We start from the raw sequence: 13,973 nt of genomic DNA, 5'->3' as shown, positions 1-13,973 counted from the left end.
AATTTGCATTTTTCTGGGTTTTCTGCGTTTTCAGCAACATTTTTGCTCGATAGGAGCTCGATAACAGCTCGATAGGGGCTCGATGATATCTAGAAGATTGTTAATTTGTGAGCTCGATGCTGCTCGATGATTGCTCGATAGGTTTAGCAGTTATTTCTTGATACATGCTCGATGGGAGCTCGATAGGAGTTCGACAATAGGCAGATGGTGTAGGTTCTGTTAAGATCTCGATGTTGCTCGATTGTAGCTTGATTAGTGCTCGATAGGGGCTCGATGAAATGTTTTGGTTAGGGTTATGTTCGGTTTAAAAACTTGTTGTTTGATGTAGGCTCGATAGAAGCTTGTTGGAGCTTGATAAAGCTCGATGTAGGTTCGATTACAACTCTATAGATTTTTTTTTAAAATCTGAAAAAAAAAATTACAATTTTTTTAACAATTTCTTGGTTTTTTTTTTCATCACAAGTTCCATTGTTTATGTTTTTGTATCTTACAATGGTGTTTGGGAAATATAAGGGAGGAAATGGATTTTTAAGGATGCTCAATGCACGGTGATACCGATGGAGAATGACGTAACATACTTGCAACTTCTTGACATATTGCACAAGGGACTTCGTGTTGATAAACAAATGTATGGGTTGAAATTGGAGGTTCCTTACACATGCGGTGACCAACCGTTTACATTCGTTCATGTTGAAAGTGATCTTGATGTCCATGCAATCTTTGGAGTAACAGTGAAAGAAAGGATTGCCTTGTGTGTCACTCCTTTTAAGAAGATTGTCATTTCAGATCAATATTCCACTCTCGGTCCCAGTGTTAATAAAGTTCGTAGTGAGGTGGGCACTTTTGTTCCAGAAAGATATCTTGTGGGAGATCATGTGGGTATTGTTGGTGTTGATCCAGTGGAACTGTTGGACCTGAGGGAGATCCTGTGGGAGGGCCTATTAATGACCTGAGGGACAACCAGTATGAATACAACTCCCATGTGAATGGCGATCTAGTAGCTGAATTTAATGAGGGGTCGGGGTACAATTTAGAGGCATATTATAATGCAAAAGTGTCGATTGACAGGTCTGATGATTTGCAAGTCGAACAAGTACAAAAACATGCAGTACATCCTATTGCACAGGCGAACCTACCAAGTCAAGGACTACGGACACCTGAGACCAGCTCTAGTCGTCCTAGTGGAACAGAAGATAACATTACAGGGAACGTTCCAATATATTCAATAGAAGATAACAGAAGATGGAGTGCTCCCATGTTTACGAAAGAAGATATTATGGCCTCTGGTTGATCACATACCTCCTCTTCCGGTGCACCGTTGGGAGAAATACACCTTGGGAAGACTTTTGAGAACAAGATGGATTTGAGAAGCAAAGCGACTCTCTTCGCAATGAAGAATAATTTTGAGTTTGTGGTGAAGAATTCTAGTACTGATGTGTGGTATATCACCTGCAGGGATCTTGACTGTGGTTGGACATTAAGGGGGAAAAAAGTAGCACAATCTTCCATGTTTGAGATCATTGTTTACAATAGTGTACTAGAAGTGTGACAGAAATACCACCGTCAAGTAGCACCTTGGGTCATTGGGCACCTTATCAAGAACAAATATGCTACTGATGGCGCTAGCTACATGGCAAACAACATAAATGAGGATATGAAGAGATCTTTTGGGATCAATATGAGTTATATGAAGGCATGGATATGTAGAGAGAAGGCACTCGGTTATGTCAGAGGTCCACCTAAATAATCCTATTCCAAGTTATCTTCTTACTTGCACATGTTGTAGCAAAAGAATCCAGGTACAATAACCGATTTTGTCATAGAGGATGGTCATTTTCTTTACTGCTTCTTCTCACATGGAGTTTGTAGAAGGGATTTACATCATGTCGTCCTATAATATGTTTGAATGGCATTTTCTTAAAGATGAGGTATGGTGGCCACATGCTGTGTGCTGTTGCATTGGATGCGAATAACCACATTTATCCAATTGCGTTCGCGTTGGAGGACAGTGAGAATCATAATTCTTGGAATTATTTCATGAAGAAATTGAAGGAAGTCATTGGAGTTGTTGATAATATGACTTTTGTATCAGACAGACATGCTAGCATTATTCATGCTCTTGAGGTCGTCTTCCCCGATGCCTACCATGGTGCATGCTACCATCATATAAGTATGAATGTAATTCTAACGCCCTACTTCCTTAGAGCCATTACTAAGTGAGTTTAAAACGTGCATTTAACTCACTAATTGAGGTTTTAAGACAACGGTGTAATTAGGCCACAAACAGAGTCATAAACTTTGAAAATAATTCTATTTACTGAAAATCATAAAGCGTTTAACATTTGGGATCCCAAAATACTGTTTAGAAATATTTACAACTCAAAAATATAATCAAAGTCGGCTAAACGACAAAATCTAGGTTCAGTACAATAATCTCCCAAAATACCTCTGGCCGTGGCAGCCAGGCAGGCCAAACATGTACGCGCCGCTTCACGCTCTCCGTACTCATGGTTGGTCAACTTTTCCCTTGCCCTTACCTACATCACAGAGCACCCGTGAGCCAAATACCAGCAAGAAAATCCTCACAAGCAGATAACATATGCATATAAAACACTTAGCATATAAATAGGCCATCAATAGGCTATACACATACGGCCATGCCGTCCCAGACACTTTACCATGCCCTGGGTTCGCGGTCCACACCGTAAGGATATCCCAGGTATCCTTTAGGGTCTCGCCCTGGCAACTTGCACTCCACGTGCTAAACACTGCTCCCGGCCACTTGCTGCACTCGGCCTTGCACTCCACGTGCTTAACGCCGTTCTTGGCCCCTTGCCATTCCTGACCTTCCCGACCTTGACCTACGCCGCTCCTGGCTCTTGCCGAACATTCACACATATGCATACATAGCATAATAAAGCAAATACCAAACATGAATAAACTCAATCAAAGGGCTACGCACTGCATACACAATCATATAGGGCCTTGCCCTGCATACAAGCTCTACGAGAACAACACTTTTCTTACATGTGTCCCGAGCTTCCCAAGCACCGCGATCACGAGCACAGTCCTCTAACCCGAGCCTTGAAGAAATCCTAGTCACAACGCATGAATAATAATCAACCACCACATTCTAATCCATTAAATAACTTCGAGATATAATTCTAACCTTCGGGACCTTAGTTTCTACCAAACTGGGTAATAGATACTTTCCCGAGCCTTAACGCTCAAGTTCCTGAGCTAAAAACCCTCATTTTGCCAAAAATCTACTTTTGGGCCGCGGCCCAGCCTTCCTTAAGCGCTGCGGCGCACCCCAAATTAGAGGCAAACTTGCCTCGCATCTACCAGCCTAGGGCTGCGGTGCCTGGGAAATTTCCTCGAAGGCCACTAACCTATAAACACAAGCAGGCCGCGACGCTAAAGAACAGGGCTGCGGCGCGAGCCCGAAACTCAGAATTCCCATGCAAAATTTTCGAGCTAAATCCCCTGAAATCATTCTAAACACACCCCAACAATAGAATTGAATCCCATAATCACCCTAATACACTTTAGGCAACACATAAACTCAAAGAAACCAGCCAAAATCCTACTCTAACTCAAGTCCAATTATCTAAGCTTTAACCCCTCAAACTTCAGCAAAACAGAGGAAAATTAAACGGAATTCAAGCTTAGATCCTTACCTCAAGAACAATTTGACTCTCAGCTATCTTTAACCTTGCTCCTTGCTTTGATTTCCCCAATTTGCAGCCTCAAATCCAAAGCTTTCCCCTCAAAATTTCCCTTGGCAAGTTTGAGAGAAAACAAGAAAGAGAGAAGAGAAAGAGTTTGGGTCAGTTCCTCTAAAAACTCTGAGCATATCCTTAGCTTATTTCATTTAACTTAGTCTCTAAGGTTATCTCAAAGGCTCGGGGTACCGAAAACGTCCCCGAGGGCAAAATGGTAATTTTCCCCAATATTCCCTCCTAAACATTCTAACCTCAAATATATCTCCAAATATTTATTTCCATATCTCGATAACCCTATAAAACATCTAATACCCGAATTACCCCTCGACTTGTCCCGAGTCGGATTTTCGACCCCGTTGTGACTTTCTGGCTGACAGCTCCCAAGGACTGTCTCGGATCGTGCTACACAGATATATCACAAGTATATCGCATTTACCACATTTATCACATTTATGCCCTTATCGGGCTAAAATTACAAGCATGCCCCTAATAACCAGACGGGGCCCACATGCATATTTAATTCACCTAACATGCATTTCTAATCACATACTCATCAAATTCTCATATTATAATAATAAATCACTTATTGCCCTCCAGGCACACTAATCAAGGCCATAAGCCTTATTAGCAAATTTGGGACGCTACAGTAATCGTTAAGTTCAAGATTGATCACTGATAACTCTTGAATAAAGAGTAATTTTTCATACTTTTAAGCTTATTAATATAGAATTAGGTTGAGTGATGTTTGTGTATTTTTGTTATTCTCTTTCATTTGTGTGTTCTTTTGTCCTTTTAGGTGTTTTAGAGATGAAAGTAGAAAATAAAGAGTTTATGCATGAATTTTTCCAAAGAAAACAATGAAAAGTGAAATGGCTCTTAATTGTTTATTTTGTGATGAAATATCAAGTTTTTCTACAGCTAAAGAAGTTTTGCTGTAGCATTTTTTAGAAGGATTCAAAGAGGAGAATTCAGCCTATAAGGGAGCAACATGTGGCATGTCATTAATTTACTTGTCAAAGGGTGGTGATGTGGCAAAAATTAGAGTTTTTTGGCTGCATTTTAGAGGAGAAAATTATGGAAGATTGGGGTGTGTCACGTGTAGAAGGTTTAGAGGGAAATTTTGTACTTTGGTAAAAAAAAGGTTTTGTACCCTAGCTGAAAGAAAAGGAAGGACAACCTCCATTTACCCAATTAAGCCATCTTTGAGAGAGAGATAACCACTAAGTACAAAGAGTTTCAGCAGTACAAAGAGGGAAGGAGAAGAAAGAAGAAGAGGAAGAAAGGAGCATTGATTTCATCATCATTTTTGGCCTTTTCTTCTACGTTGTTTGTAATTTCTTTCCTATTTTCTCTTTGTAATTGGTGTTTGAACTCTTACTCACAAATTTAGTTATGTATTTGTGTTTCTTGTTTTAGCTATGAACTAGATCTTTTGAGGCTTGGATTATTAATGAACTTTATGTCTTAATTCTAAATTTCTAGCACTTTATTTTAGCAATTTACCCACTGTTCATTCAAACATGCTTATTGATAAATTTTTGTTGTTGTTTGGCCACCAATGGAAAGATATTGAATTATATTTGTGTTGGAAATTTTGAATATAATGGATAAATTTGAATGACACAAGTGAATAATCTTGTAAGGTTATGTTTGTGAATAACATAGGAATGTGTTATTTTCCTTGTGTAACGATTAAGAATTGATGTTTAATTCTGAGTTCTTATAACGTTTCAAATGACCTAATAAGGCTTAGGGCCTTGATTAAGGGGGCAGGATGGAAAATTATTTGCATATATGTGATTTAAATTTAATTATGAAATATGTGCTTATGTGATGTATATGTGTGTCATTATATGATTACGTGAGTTATATTGTAATATGAATAGATATGCATGTTTAGGTGTATTAAATATGCATGTGGGCCTATTTATTATTAGAAGGACAATTTTTGTAGTTTGGCCCGTTACAGGTATATTTGGAATACATGTGCACATATGTGATGTATGTGTGAGACCACATTATTATGTGGATATATTTGGGTTACTCGACATGAGGCGATCCTAGGGAGCAAGTTAGTGGGAAAGTGTAATGACCCAACTATTTCTAAAACCTTGGACCATTAAATCTACTAGACATAACTACTATTTTGGGGAACATACACCATAAATAACATAACTTTATTTAAAACCCAAAATATTGTACCAATACAAAATAAGGTAAAAATATAAAATAAAATGTGATATGGTATGGGATCCCATTGTTTATAAAACATAAAACATAAACTTTAATTGTTTAAATACTAAATGCGGAAATACATAAAAACATAAATAAAGACTTAAAAACAACATCATCCTCGATTTTGATCGCCACGCAGTCCATTCAACCCATTCATCCTCAACACACAAGCCAAGCTGCCATGAATCTTTCCGCCTTCCATAATCATTTCCCTACATCAAGCTAAAAATAAAGAAATGAGCCTAATGTCCAGCAAGGAAAATCTACTAAAACATAAATCATAAACATAAGACTATATCATATACATATACTATAAAACATATGACTGTAAAAACGTACATCATATAGGACTACAATATTAATGGTCATTAACTCATTAACATGGCATGTGATAAACCATCTAGGTCCTCTTTCTACTAATCGAGGTAGGTTAGATCACATTGTAGTATATGATAACCCATCTAGGTCCTCTGTCTTCTGATCGAGGTAGGATAAATCATAACTCTAAATCATGAAAATGATAAAAATTCTTGGGGCTTGCTATCTAAGCAAGTCATATGCCCAAGGACTACAAAAACATATTTATACATATACAAATTATAGCATAAAACATATCATAACATAAACATAGAAACACATATAATCTATCCTATTTTTCTTACCAAAAACCGGGATATTTGAGAACAAGAATGTGATTGGAACACTCCTAAAACCATTAGCAAAACCATGAGTATTTCTAAAGAATGAAGATGAAAAGAGAACTAAACCATCCAAGTAGAAACTTACCGAAAAGAACCTTAAGTTTCAAGAAACTTAAATACCTAACCAAGAATCATAAACAAGAGTTAGGATCTGAAAAGAAAATAAAAGAAAACTAAAGAACCATAAAGAACTGAACTTAGGGATAAGAATACCTTGAATGATCTTATGAATTTATCTAAACCTCGATACCGAAATCTCACTATATCTCACTTCCCAAGTGTTTAGAAAAACTTAGAATGATAAAGCTTTTAACCCAAAACCCAAGTGTTTTTCTCTATAGTAACCTTAGCAACTTGGAGGCTCTGAAAAAATGCTTGAAGAATGAAGAGAATGGCTGAGTACTAGGTCCTATTTATAGAGTTCAAGGAGTGAAACTAACCCATTTTAATTTGAATAAATAAATGAATATAAAATGAAAAAGATTTGAATTTTTGTTCAACAGATGCCCAGAACTTAGTCAAAATCGTTCAAAGGCAGGTCTAAGTGGTTAAGGCTATTTTTAAATTGAAAAATCCTCAAACTTTAAAAAATGAGAGTTGGAGCCGATATATCGCCTCCCCCATATTCCTGAGCCTCGTTCGATCATTCGTGCGAAGTCGACGTATTTTCCGCATCTTCCGTAGGCGATATATTGGCCCTTATAGCTGCGATATATCGGCATACGTTGATATATCAAACATGTAATTGCACTTTTTCAGCATATTTTGAATTGATAAAACAACTTTGACTAAGTCTAAACGTAATCCTAACAGTTTCTGGAAGGTTCTAGAGCTTCTAGATCTTTCTTTTATTTAAACTATTCATCCAAAACACTTAAATCCTTAATAAACATGATTATGACAAGTGTCACATTCTTAATATTTTTATCTAAACCTTAGGTTATAATAAATAACATTTCTATAACCAACAATATTAATCAAACCTTATGTTATAATTAATATTCTTAAATTATAGGTCAAACTCATAAAATCCATAACTGTTGCTATGAATAGATATGCATGTTTAGGTGTATTAAATATGCATGTGGACCTGTTTATTATTAGAAGGATAATTTTCATAGTTTGGCCCGTTACAGGTATATTTGGAATACATGTGCACATATGTGATATATGTGTGAGAGCACATTATTATGTGGATATATTTGGTTTACTCGACACGAGGCGATCCTAGGGAGCAAGTTAGTGGGAAAGTGTAATGACCCAACTATTTCTAAGACCTTGGACCATTAAAACTACTAGACATAACTACTATTTTGGGAAACATACACCATAAATAACATAACTTTATTTAAAACCCAAAATATTGTACCAATACAAAATAAGGTAAAAATATAAAATAAAAATGTGATATGGTATGAGATCCCATTGTTTATAAAACATAAAACATAAACTTTAATTGTTTAAATACTAAATGCGGAAATACATAAAAACATAAATAAAAAGACTTAAAAACAACATCATCCTCGATTTTGATCGCCATGTAGTCCATTCAATCCATTCATCCTCAACACACAAGCCAAGCTGCCATGAATCTTTCCGCCTTCCATAATCATTTCCCTGCATCAAGCTAAAAATAAAGGAATGAGTCTAAGGTCCAGCAAGGAAAATCTACTAAAACATAAATCATAAACATAAGACTATATCATATACATATACCATAAAACATATGACTGTAAAAACGTACATCATATAGGACTACAATATTAATGGTCATTAACTCATTAACATGGCATGTGATAAACCATCTAGGTCCTCTTTCTACTAATCGAGGTAGGTTAGATCACATGGTAGTATATGATAACCCATCTAGGTCCTCTGTCTACTAATCGAGGTAGGGTAATGTAGTGCACACATTTTTTTTTTTAGATTATTAAAATTTTGTGATTTATTTTATTTAAATGTTAAGTGTGATAAATTGTTTTATTTAAATGTTGTTTATTTTATTTAGTTTTTTGTTTTATTTGATTGTTTCTTATTTTATTTAATTGTTAGAATTGTTTGGTATAATTCTTTTGAAGTTAAATTTGTTAATTGTTGGTTTGGTTATTTATTTTAATATGTGAATAATTGTGTAACATGTTTATTTTACTATTAGTGTTACATTTTAAATAAGTGTGACAATTGATGTGATTATGTGAGATTTGGTTGAATGCACTAAGGTGCATGGTAGATAGTGATGCACCCTAGTGTTTTAGTGTGTGCAAGTATATGGTAATAGGGTGCACATGTGTGGATTTTCTACACATTTTATAATTTCCATTTGTTTGATATTTTTGGGTAGTTTTATTTTAATTGATAGGAAAATAAATAAATAAAGGAATAGGTAAGTAGTGGTGGACGTGTAGTGTGTAGTGGGAAAGGGATTGATTTTCCATTTATTTTCTAAGGCAATAAAATCAAATATTTGAAGAAGCTAGCTATTTTAGGATAGGAATGTGATCACCATTTATCTTTTATATCAATTATCATAAAAGAAAATAATAAGAAAATTAAGAGAAAATAAAATGAAGAAAGGAAACTTACCTTTTTCTTTTATTTGGTCATTATGAGAGGATTAGGTTAAGAGGGAATGGGAATATTGGAAGAGCATTTTTGCTCTTGGCTGCCGTGACCTAGAGAGAATAGAGAGAGAGAGTGTGGCGTGATAGAGAGAGAAGGAGAAGAAGAAAGAAAGGAAGAAGAAGAAGAAGGAGAAAGGATCAATCTTAGGGTATGGTCTTGATTTTTGCTTTCTTCTAAATTTTTAGTATGTTGATTGAGTTGTTTTTGACTTGTTGTTCCACTTCTTCTCCATCTTGATTTTTCAAAAGAAAACCCCTAGGGTTTGAGCAAGGAGATTATTGGACTCTTGATTGGATTGGATTCTTGATTTTCTATCAAGAAGAGGTATTGAAATCCCTCCCTAAATTTTGTGATTTTTGGTTTTGATGGATAGATTATTAGAGGGATTATGGTTAAAGGGGATTTATGTTTTGGGTAGGAAAAATAGGTACTTTGTGTTCTTGATATCTTGTTGATAATAAGTTATTTGATTTGCATGAAGGGTATTATGGTTTGATGTATAAAAGGGTTTCGATGTTGATTTTCTATGTATTATGATTAGTGGTAATTATGAATGCAAATATGGGGTTTCGGCCTAGGCATACCTAAGGATCATCTTGATATTTTGTTTGATGTTGTATGATTTTCAATATATTAGATCCATGTTTTAGGACCTATGTAATATGGGTAAAATGATAATTGGCAATCTTGATATTTGGATCCATGAAATTTTGATAGGATGCATGTGATTTTGTGAATGAATAAATTATAAGATGCATGAAAATAATGATAGAAACATGTTAGGTTAATATAAAGGCATATGTGAATATGGTGTTCATGAAATTAATGTATGTTATTGTTATTGTTAGTGTTTTGTTGGATTTCATGTGTAGATTCAATGAAATAGAAAAAAATGGGATTTTATAAGATTGCATGTGAATATGTTAGTAATATTCTTAGAATTATGTATATAATAAGAGCATGATGAGATTTTGGGCATGTATGATTTTATGTGAAAATTTGAGATAAAAGATGAATTTCATGAGAAATTAAGCTTGCTGTTTTTTTTGTAAATAATTGGGTAAAAGTTTGATAAAAAAAATGATTTGCATGTATAAGTAATGTCCTTGATGTTATGTTAATTTTATGAAATTAAAAAGGGTATTTTAAGGCCCAATAAAATGATATTTTACTCAAATAAATACCTACAAAATTTTTATTGTATTTTTAGAAAAATATGAGGTTTTAAATTGAATATGATGATTTTTAAAGATAAAAATGGTTGCTGGAATTTTTGTAAAAAAATGTGAAGTGTGTTTCACTAAAATGAATTTGATGAGTTTTTGAAACAAAATTATTATCCTAAGTTATGGTAATATTAAAAATGGTATTTTAATATGGTATGAATGCATATTTTGATAAGTTATGATTTTCTTTATTTTGACTAAGAAAAATATTTAGATTCTATTTATTTGTGATTTTTAAAGAAATTAAATAGTGGCTGAAAGTTTGGTTTAAAGGTTAAAAAATGATTATTTAATTGTCACATATGGATTTATGTTACATAAAACTAAGTCTTAAATAATTTAAATAAAAATATATTTTTCCCACACTTAAAAATATCTTTTTCTCACATTATTTATGTAACACAATTAACCAATGTTAAAATTTATTTTTCTAAAGAAACATATTAAACATAGGTATTTTAATTAATTCCAAGCTTTTTGTTTATTCTTTGTAATTTGAGATTAATAAATGAAATTGTCACATATTTTATTTTTAAGCTAAATCAAATTATTTTATAAAATAAAATGATGATTTGAGAAATTTAATCAACCTAGAAATTTTAAGAAAAATAAAGCATGTTATATGTCTGAATTTTAAAACGATAAAAGTAAGAAATGTAGAATTATCGTTTTTAAAACGTCTCAATTACGCAATGTTCCCACGTACGCATGTTACATGCAAATCTACTTTTACGTCCAAAATTATGTTCATTATTTAACTATGTGGTTTTTATAGAAAGATCATGCATGTAAAATAGGTAAAATGAGCATTATTCTTTTATGGCTTTATGTGTAGTTAAGAATAATTGCATGTGTGTAACTATTATTATGTGTGCATGGCCCATGTACACATGAGTTGTATGGAAGGGCAAAATAGTAATTTTATGAACCTAAGAAATGTTGTTTTGGTTATGGTATAGGCTCGATGAGAGGTTGTGAAATTTCTTAGCTCGGACCTGAGGTAAGGAAGTTAGATAGATTCTATGATTTTATGCTATGAATGATAAGATTGTTGTATGAATGAATTGTTATGAATTATGAATGCCATAATGTGATGATATGTTGGCTTATATGAATATGATATGTTTATGGATGTTAGCGTGATGAACGCGACACATCAAACGAGTTACTAAGGATATAAAGACGTAACTCCTAGGGCGGACGCGCCGAGGTTATTCAAGGACCAGAGACTCTTGTTTACCTCATAGGGTGACATGGACAACTAGCGGGCCATGCTCATCATGTATGATGTATGAATGTGCTATGATGATATGTTACGATTACGTTATGATATGCTATGATGATATGTTACGAAAACGTTTTGATATGCTATGATGATATGTTACGATAATGTTGTGATATGCCATGATGTTTTAGATGAACGTTAGTGTTTGTATTTGTTGTATCCTTACTTGCTTATTGTTTGTACTTCCTTATTGGGCTTTTAGCTCACCCCCTTACTTTCCCTTCCAGGTAGCAAATAGGATTTCTTTATGGCACGCGTGGTGACGTGAGGAGTTCTATCGTCGTGTGGTGTATGGCGTGGGGCATCCTATGGACGGAAAAACGATCATCTTAGAACGCCATTTAAATTATGTTATGTTTTAAGAGACTTTCCAAATTATCAGTGGGACTTAGTTATTTAATTTTTGTTTCTTTTGAACTTTGCATAAAAATTCATGTTTTCTTTTAAAACTAATGGCGCCAACTTGCATGGTTTTAAGCAAGTCCCCACTGAGACCTTGATAATGAGTGGTATTCTTTTATATACAATGTTATGTGAATGTTTTATAAGTATTAGTTTAGGGCGTTCTTTACAAGTAAATCATAACTCTAAACCATGAGAATGATAAAAATTATTGGGGCTTGCTATCTAAGCAAGTCATATGCCCAAGCGACTATAAAACATATTCTTGGGGCTTGCTATCTAAGCAAGTCATATGACCAAGGACTACAAAAACATATTTATACATATACAAATTATAGCATAAAACATGTCATAACATAAACATATAAACACATATAATCTATCCTATTTTTCTTACAAAAAACCGGGATATTTGAGAACAAGAATGGGATTGGAACACTCCTAAAACTATCAGCAAAACCATAAGTATTTCTAAAGAATGAAGATGAAAAAAGAACTAAACCATCCAAGTAGAAACTTATGGAAAAGAACCTTAAGTTTCAAGAAACTTAAATACCTAACCAAGAATCATAAACAAGAGTTAGGATCTGAAAAGAAAATAAAAGAAAACTAAAGAACCATAAAGAACTATACTTAGGGATAAGAATACCTTGAATGATCTTATGAATTGATCTAAACCTCGATACCGAAATCTCACTATATCTCACTTCCCAAGTGTTTAGAAAAACTTAGAATGATAAAGCTTTTAACCCAAAACCCAAATGTTTTTCTCTATAGTAACCTTAGCAACTTGGAGGCTCTGAAAAAATGCTTGAAGAATGAAGAGAATGGATGAGTACTATGTCCTATTTATAGAGTTGAAGGAGTGAAACTAACCCATTTTAATTTGAATAAATAAATGAATAGAAAATGAAAAAGATTTGATTTTTCGTTCAACAGATGCCCATAACTCAGTCAAAATCGTTCAAAGGCAGGTCTAAGTGGTTAAGGCTATTTTTAAATTGAAAAATCCTCAAACTTTCAAAAATGAGAGTAGGAGCGAATATATCGCCTCCCCCGTATTCCCGAGCCCTATTCGATCATTCGTACAAAGTCAGCGTGTTTTCTGTATCTTCTGTAGGCGATATATCGGCCCCTATAGTTGCGATATATCGGCATACGTTGATATATCAAACACGTATTTTCACTTTTTCAGCGTATTTTGAATTGATAAAACAACTTTGACTAAGTCTAAACGTGATCCTAATACTTTCCGGAAGGTTCTAGAGCTTCTAGATCTTTCTTTTATTGAAACTATTAAAAAAAAAAATACTTAAATCCTTAATAAACATGATTATGACAAGTGTCACATTCTTAATATTTCTATCTAAACCTTAGGTTATAATAAATAATATTTCTAGAACCAACAATATTAATCAAACCTTATGTTATAGTTAATATTCTTAAATTATAGGTCAAACTTATAAAATCCATAACTGTTGCTATGAGTTTCCAACTAAGTCCCAACTTGAAGCAAAATCCACGGCAACTAACATACTACAAACTACTACTACTAGCTACTACTACTACTACTACTACTACTACTACTACTACTACTACTACTACTACTACTACTACTACTACTACTACTACTACTACTACTATCTAGCTAACTAAGTAAATATTCTGGGACACTACAGAAAGTCACAACAGGACCAAATACTCGATTTGGGGTAAGTCAAGGGGTATTCGGGTATTTAGTTCATGACCGAGTTATCGAGTAATGAGAATAAATATT

Source organism: Humulus lupulus, chromosome 5, assembly GCF_963169125.1.
Source record: "Humulus lupulus chromosome 5, drHumLupu1.1, whole genome shotgun sequence".
In the NCBI taxonomy this organism is placed as follows: domain Eukaryota; kingdom Viridiplantae; phylum Streptophyta; class Magnoliopsida; order Rosales; family Cannabaceae; genus Humulus; species Humulus lupulus.
This window is presented reverse-complemented; position numbering follows the sequence as displayed.